The sequence below is a fragment of the Pristiophorus japonicus genome, unplaced genomic scaffold, assembly GCF_044704955.1.
Source record: "Pristiophorus japonicus isolate sPriJap1 unplaced genomic scaffold, sPriJap1.hap1 HAP1_SCAFFOLD_80, whole genome shotgun sequence".
In the NCBI taxonomy this organism is placed as follows: Eukaryota; Metazoa; Chordata; class Chondrichthyes; family Pristiophoridae; genus Pristiophorus; species Pristiophorus japonicus.
In genome coordinates, this window is record NW_027254718.1 from 1,228,491 (window position 1) to 1,237,031 (window position 8,541).

Consider the following 8,541-nt stretch of genomic DNA (forward strand, 5'->3'; position numbering starts at 1 on the left):
AGGAGCTCCTGAAACAGAAGAATTAGGAGCACCTGCAACAGAGGGATAAGGAGCTCATGAACCAGAGGAATTAGGAGCTCCTGCAACAGAGGGATAAGGAGCTCATGAACCAGAGGAATTAGGAGCTCCTGCAACAGAGGGATAAGGAGTTCCTGAAACAGAGTGAGAAGGAGCTCCTGAAACAGTGGGATAAAGTGCTCCAGAAACAGAGGATAAGGACCTCCAGAAACAGACGGATAAGGAGCTCCAGAAACAGAGGCATAAGGAGCTCCTGAAACAGAGAGATAAGGATCTCATGAAACAGAGGGATAAGGAGTTCCTGAAAGAGAGGGATAAGGAGCTCATTAAACAGAGGGATAAAGAACCCAAGAAACAGACGGATAAGGAGCTCCTGAATCAGAGGGAGAAGGAGCTCCTGAAACAGAGGGATAAGGAGCTCCTGAAACAGAGGGAATAGGAGCTGCTGAAAAAGAGGGATATGGAGCTCCTGAAGCAGAAGAATTAGGATCTCCTGCAACAGAGTGATAAGGAGCTCATGAAACAGAGGAATTAGGAGCTCCTGCAACAGAGGTATAAGGAGTTCCTGAAAAGATGGATAAGGAGCTCCTGAAACAGAGGGATAAGGAGCTCCTGAAAGAGAGGGATAATGAGCTCGTTAAACAGAGGGATAAAGAGCTCTAGAAACAGACGGATAAGGAGCTCCAGAAAGAGAGGGAAAAGTAACTCCAGAAAGATAGGGATAAGGAGCTCCTGAAACAGAGGAATAAGGAGCTCATGAAACAGAGGGATAAGGAGCTCCTGAAACAGGGGAATTTGGAGCTCCTGAAACAGAGGGAAAAGGAGCTCCAGAAAGAGAGGGATGAGGAGCTCCTGCAACAGAGGGATAAGTAGCTCCAAAAACAGAGTGATAAGCAGCTCCTGAAACAGAGCGATAAGGAGCACGTGAAACAGAGGGACAAGGAGCTCCTGAAACAGAGGGATAAGGAGCTCCTGAAACAGAGGGATAAAGAGCTCCATAAACAGCGGGATAAGGAACTCCAGAAACAGAGGGAAAAGGAGTTCCTGCAACAGTGAAATTAGAAGTTCCTGCAACACAGAGATAAGTAGCTCCTGAAACAGAGGAATCAGGAGCTCCAGAAACAGGCGGATAAGGAGCTCCTGAAACAGAGGAATTAGCAGCTCCTGCAACAGAGGGATAAGGAGCTCATGAAACAGAGGAATTAGGAGCTCCTGAAACAGATGGATAAGGACATCCTGAAATAGAGGAATTAGGAGCTCCTGCAACAGAGGGATAAGGAGCTCCTGAAACAGAGGCATATAGAGCTCCAGAAACAGAGAGAGAAGGAGCTCCAGAAACAGAGGGATAAGGAACTACAGAAACAGTGGGATAAGGAGCTCCTGAAACAGAGGAATTAGGAGCTCCAGCAACAGAGGGGAAAAGTGCTCCTGAAACAGATGGATAAGGAGTTCCTGAAACAGAAGGATAAGTAGCTCCTGAAACAGGGGGATAAGGAACTCCTGAATCAGAGGGATAAGGAGCTCCTGAAACAGAAGAATTAGGAGCTCCTGCAACAGAGGGGCAAAGTGCTCCTGAAACAGATGGATAAGGAGCTCCTGAAACAGAGGGATAAGGAGCTCCTGAAACAGGGGGATAAGGAGCTTCTGAAACAGAGGGATAAGGATCTTCTGAAACAGAGGGATAAGGAGCTCCTGAAACAGAGGGACAATGAGCTCCTGAAACAGAGTAATTAGGAGCTCCTGCAACAGAGAGGCAAAGTGCTCCTGAAACAGATGGATAAGGAGCTCCTGAAACAGAGGAATTCTGAGCTCCTGCAACAGAGGGATAAGTGGTTCCTGAAACAGAGGGATAAGGAGCTCCTGAAAGAGAGGGATAAGGAGCTCATTAAACAGAGGGATAAAGAACTCCAGAAACAGACGGATAAGGAGCTCCTGAATCAGAGGGAGAAGGAGCTCCTGAAACAGAGGGATAAGGAGCTCCTGAAACAGAGGTAAAAGGAGCTCCAGAAAGAGAGGGATAAGGAGCTCCTGAAACAGAGTGATAAGGAGCTTCTGAAACAGAGGGATAAGGGGCTCCTGAAACAGAGTGATATGGATCTCATGAAACAGAGGGAATAGGAGCTGCTGAAAAAGAGGGATATGGAGCTCCTGAAGCAGAAGAATTAGGATCTCCTGCAACAGAGTGATAAGGAGCTCATGAAACAGAGGAATTAGGAGCTCCTGCAACAGAGGTATAAGGAGTTCCTGAAAAGATGGATAAGGAGCTCCTGAAACAGAGGGATAAGGAGCTCCTGAAAGAGAGGGATAATGAGCTCGTTAAACAGAGGGATAAAGAGCTCTAGAAACAGACGGATAAGGAGCTCCAGAAAGAGAGGGAAAAGTAACTCCAGAAAGATAGGGATAAGGAGCTCCTGAAACAGAGGAATAAGGAGCTCATGAAACAGAGGGATAAGGAGCTCCTGAAACAGGGGAATTTGGAGCTCCTGAAACAGAGGGAAAAGGAGCTCCAGAAAGAGAGGGATGAGGAGCTCCTGCAACAGAGGGATAAGTAGCTCCAAAAACAGAGTGATAAGCAGCTCCTGAAACAGAGCGATAAGGAGCACGTGAAACAGAGGGACAAGGAGCTCCTGAAACAGAGGGATAAGGAGCTCCTGAAACAGAGGGATAAAGAGCTCCATAAACAGCGGGATAAGGAACTCCAGAAACAGAGGGAAAAGGAGTTCCTGCAACAGTGAAATTAGAAGTTCCTGCAACACAGAGATAAGTAGCTCCTGAAACAGAGGAATCAGGAGCTCCAGAAACAGGCGGATAAGGAGCTCCTGAAACAGAGGAATTAGCAGCTCCTGCAACAGAGGGATAAGGAGCTCATGAAACAGAGGAATTAGGAGCTCCTGAAACAGATGGATAAGGACATCCTGAAATAGAGGAATTAGGAGCTCCTGCAACAGAGGGATAAGGAGCTCCTGAAACAGAGGCATATAGAGCTCCAGAAACAGAGAGATAAGGAGCTCCAGAAACAGAGGGATAAGGAACTACAGAAACAGTGGGATAAGGAGCTCCTGAAACAGAGGAATTAGGAGCTCCAGCAACAGAGGGGAAAAGTGCTCCTGAAACAGATGGATAAGGAGCTCCTGAAACAGAAGGATAAGTAGCTCCTGAAACAGGGGGATAAGGAACTCCTGAATCACAGGGATAAGGAGCTCCTGAAACAGAAGAATTAGGAGCTCCTGCAACAGAGGGGCAAAGTGCTCCTGAAACAGATGGATAAGGAGCTCCTGAAACAGAGGGATAAGGAGCTCCTGAAACAGGGGGATAAGGAGCTTCTGAAACAGAGGGATAAGGATCTTCTGAAACAGAGGGATAAGGAGCTCCTGAAACAGAGGGACAATGAGCTCCTGAAACAGAGTAATTAGGAGCTCCTGCAACAGAGAGGCAAAGTGCTCCTGAAACAGATGGATAAGGAGCTCCTGAAACAGAGGAATTCGGAGCTCCTGCAACAGAGGGATAAGTGGTTCCTGAAACAGAGGGATAAGGAGCTCCTGAAAGAGAGGGATAAGGAGCTCATTAAACAGAGGGATAAAGAACTCCAGAAACAGACGGATAAGGAGCTCCTGAATCAGAGGGAGAAGGAGCTCCTGAAACAGAGGGATAAGGAGCTCCTGAAACAGAGGTAAAAGGAGCTCCAGAAAGAGAGGGATAAGGAGCTCCTGAAACAGAGTGATAAGGAGCTTCTGAAACAGAGGGATAAGGGGCTCCAGAAACAGAGGGATAAGGAGCTCCTGAAACAGAGGGATAAAGTACTCCAGAAACAGAGGATAATGACCTCCAGAAACAAAGGATAAGGAGCTCCAGAAACAGAGGGATAAGGAGCTCCTGAAACAGAGCGATAGGGAGTTCCTGAAACAGAGGGACAAGGAGCTCCTGAAACAGAGGGATAAGGAGCTCCTGAAACAGAGGGATAAAGAGCTCCATAAACAGCGGGATAAGGAACTCCAGAAACAGAGGGAAAAGGAATTCCTGCAACAGTGAAATTAGAAGTTCCTGCAACACAGGGATAAGTAGCTCCTGAAACAGAGGAATCAGGAGCTCCAGAAACAGGCGGATAAGGAGCTCCTGAAACAGAGGAATTAGCAGCTCGTGCAACAGAGGGATAAGGAGCTCCTGAAACAGAGGAATTAGGAGCACCTGAAACAGATGGATAAGGACATCCTGAAATAGAGGAATTAGGAGCTCCTGCAACAGAGGTATGAGGAGCTCCTGAAACAGAGGGACAAGGAGCTCCTGAAACAGAGGGATAAGGAGCTCCTGAAACAGAGGCATAAAGAGCTCCAGAAACAGAGAGATAAGGAGCTCCAGAAACAGAGGGATAAGGAACTACAGAAACAGTGGGATATGGAGCTCCTGAAACAGAGGAATTAGGAGCTCCAGCAACAGAGGGGCAAAGTGCTCCTGAAACAGATGGATAAGGAGCTCCTGAAACAGATGGATAAGTAGCTCCTGAAACAGGGGGATAAGGAGCTCCTGAATCAGAGGGATAAGGAGCTCCTGAAACAGAAGAATTAGGAGCTCCTGCAACAGAGGAACAAGGAGCTCCTGAAACAGAGGGATAAGGAGCTCCTGAAACAGAGGGATAAAGAGCTCCATAAACAGCGGGATAAGGAACTCCAGAAACAGAGGGATAAGGAACTCCATAACAGAGGGATAAGGAGCTCCTGAAACAAGGCATAAGGACCTCAGGAAACAGAGGGATAATGAGCTCCATAAACAGCGGGATAAGGAACTCCAGAAACAGAGGGAAAAGGAACTCCAGAAAGAGAGGGATAAGGAGCTCCTGAAACAGGGAAATTTGGAGCTCCTGAAACACTGGGAAAAGAAGCTCCAGAAACAGAGGGATAAGGAGTTCCAGAAACAGAGGTGTAAGGAGCTCCTGAAACAGAGGGATAAGGAGCTCCTGAAACAGAGGGATAAGGAGCTCCAGGAACAGAGGCATAAGGATCTCTTGAAACAAAGTGATAAAGAGCTCCAGAAACAGAGGTATAAGGAGCTCCAGAAACAGAGAGATAAGGAGCTCCAGAAACAGAGGGATAAGGAGCTCCTGAAGCAGAGCGATAAGGAGCTCATGAAACAGAGGGTGTAGGCGCTCCTAAAACAGAGGGATAAGCAGCTCCTGAAAAAGAAGAATTAGGAGCTCCTGCAACAGAGGGATAAGTAGCTCCAGACACAGAGGTATACGGAACTCCAGAAACAGAGGGATAAGGAGCTCCAGAAACAGTGGGAAAACGAGCTCCTGAAACAGAGGGATAAGGAGCCCCTGAAACAGAAGAATTAGGAGCTCCTGCAAAAGAAGGATATGGAGCTCCTGAAACAGAGGGATATGGAGCTCCAGAAACAGAGCGATAAGTAGCTCCAGACACAGAGGTATACGGAACTCCAGAAACAGAGGGATAAGGAGCTCCAGAAACAGTGGGAAAACGAGCTCCTGAAACAGACGGATAAGGAGCCCCTGAAACAGAAGAATTAGGAGCTCCTGCAACAGAAGGATATGGAGCTCCTGCAACACAGGGATAAGTAGCTCCTGAAACAGAGGAATCAGTAGCTCCAGAAACAGGGGGATAAGGAGCTCCTGAAACAGAGGAATTAGCAGCTCCTGCAACAGAGGGTTAAGGAGCTCCTGAAACAGATGGATAAGGACATCATGAAATAGAGGAATTATGAGCTCCTGAAACAGAGGGATAAGGTGCTCCTGAAACAGAGGGACAAGTAGCTCCTGAAACAGTAGGATAAGGAGCTCCTGAAACAGAGGGATAAAGAGCTCCAGAAACAGAGATATAAGGAGCGACAGAAACAGAGGGATAAGAAATTCCAGAAACAGCGGGATAAGGAGCTCCTGAAACAGAGGAATTTGAGCTCCTGCAACAGAGGGATAAGGAGCTCCTGAAACAGAGGGATAATGAGCTCCTGAAACAGAGTAATTAGGAGCTCCTGCAACAGAGGGACAAAGTGCTCCTGAAACAGATGGATAAGGAGCTCCTGAAACAGAGGGATAATGAGCTCCTGAAACAGAGGCATAAGGAGCTCCTGCAACAGAGGGATAAGTAGCTCCAGAAACAGAGGGATAAGGAGCTCCTGAAACAGAGGGATAAAGTGCTCCAGAAACAGAGGATAAGGACCTCCAGAAACAGAGGGATAAGGAGCTCCAAAAACAGAGTGATAAGCAGCTCCTGAAACAGAGCGATAAGGAGCTCATGAAACAGAGGGAATAGCAGCTGAAACAGAGTGATAAGGAGTTCATGAAACAGCGGGAATAGGAGTTCCTGAAAAAGAGGGATAAAAGCACCTAAAACAGAAGAATTAGGAGCTCCTGCAACAGAGGGATAAGGAGCTCATGAAACAGAGGAATTAGGAGCTCCTGCAACAGAGGGATAAGGATTTCCTGAAACAGAGGGATAAGGAGCTCCTGAAAGAGAGGGATAAGGAGCTCATTAAACAGAGGAATAAAGAACTCCAGAAACAGACGGATAAGGAGCTCCTGAATCAGAGGGAGAAGGAGCTCCTGAAACAGAGGGATAAGGAGCTCCTGAAACAGAGTGATATGGATCTCATGAAACAGAGGGAATAGGAGCTGCTGAAAAAGAGGGATATGGAGCTCCTGAAGCAGAAGAGTTAGGATCTCCTGCAACAGAGGTATAAGGAATTCCTGAAAAGACGGATAAGGAGCTCCGGAAACAGAGGGATAATGAGCTCCTGAAACAGAGGAATAAGGAGCTCATGAAACAGAGGGATAAGGAGCTCATGAAACAGGGGAATTTGGAGCTCCTGAAACAGAGGGAAAAGGAGCTCCAGAAACAGAGGGATGAGGGGCTCCTGAAACAGAGGGATAATGAGCTCCTGAAACAGAGGGATAAGGAGCTCCTGCAACAGAGGGATAAGTAGCTCCAGAAACAGAGGGATAAGGAGCTCCTGAAACAGAGGGATAAAGTGCTCCAGAAACAGAGGATAAGGACCTCCAGAAACAGAGGGATAAAGAGCTCCAAAAACAGAGTGATAAGCAGCTCCTGAAACAGAGCGATAAGGAGCTCATGAAACAGAGGGAATAGCAGCTGAAACAGAGAGATAAGGAGTTCATGAAACAGCGGGAATAGGAGCTCCTGAAAAAGAGGGATAAGGAGCACCTAAAACAGAAGAATTAGGAGCTCCTGAAACAGATGGATAACGAGCTCCTAAAACAGAGAATTAGGAGCTCCTGCAACAGAGGGATAAGGAGTTCCTGAAACAGAGGGCTAAGGAGCTCCTGAAACAGAGGGATAAGGAGCTCCTGAAAGAGAGGGATAAGGAGCTTTTTAATCAGAGGAATAAGGAGCTCATGAAACAGAGGGATAAGGAGCTCCTGAAACATGGGAATTTGGAGCTCCTGAAACAGACGTAAAATGAGCTCCAGAAACAGAGGGATAAGGAGCTCCTGAAACAGAGAGATAATGAGCTTCTGAAACAGAGGGATAAGGAGCTCCAGAAACAGAGGAATAAGGAGCTCCTGAAACAGAGGGATAAGGAGCTTCTGAAACAGAGGAATAAGGAGCTCATGAAACAGAGGGATAAGGAGCTCCTGAAACATGGGAATTTGGAGCTCCTGAAACAGACGTAAAATGAGCTCCAGAAACAGAGGGATAAGGAGCTCCTGAAACAGAGAGATAATGAGCTTCTGAAACAGAGGGATAAGGAGTTCCTGAAACAGAGTGACAAGGAGCGCCTGAAACAGATGGATAAGGAGTTCCTGAAACAGAGGGTTAAAGAGCTCCATAAACAGCGGGATAAGGAACTCCAGAAACAGAGCGAAAAGGAGTTCCTGCAACAGTGAAATTAGAAGTTCCTGCAACACAGGGATAAGTAGCTCCTGAAACAGAGGAATCAGGAGCTGCAGAAACATGCGGATAAGGAGCTCCTGAAACAGAGGAATTAGCAGCTCGTGCAACAGAGGGATAAGGAGCTCCTGAAACAGAGGAATTAGGAGCTCCTGAAACAGATGGATAAGGACATCCTGAAATAGAGGAATTAGGAGCTCCAGCAACAGAGGTATAAGGAGCTCCTGAAACAGAGGGACAAGGAGCTCCTGAAACAGAGGGATAAGGAGATCCTGAAACAGAGGCATAAAGAGCTCCAGAAACAGAGAGATAAGGAGCTCCAGAAACAGAGGGATAAGGAACTACAGAAACAGTGGGATAAGGAGCTCCTGAAACAGAGGAATTAGGAGCTCCAGCAACAGAGGGGCAAAGTGCTCCTGAAACAGATGGATAAGGAGCTCCTGAAACAGAAGGATGAGTAGCTCCTGAAACAGGGGGATAAGGAGCTCCTGAATCAGAGGGATAAGGAGCTCCTGAAACAGAAGAATTAGGAGCTCCTGCAACAGAGGGGCAAAGTGCTCCTGAAACAGATGGATAAGGAGCTCCTGAAACAGAGGGATAAGGAGCTCCTGAAACAGGGGGATAAGGAGCTCCTGAAACAGAGGGATAAGGAGCTTCTGAAACA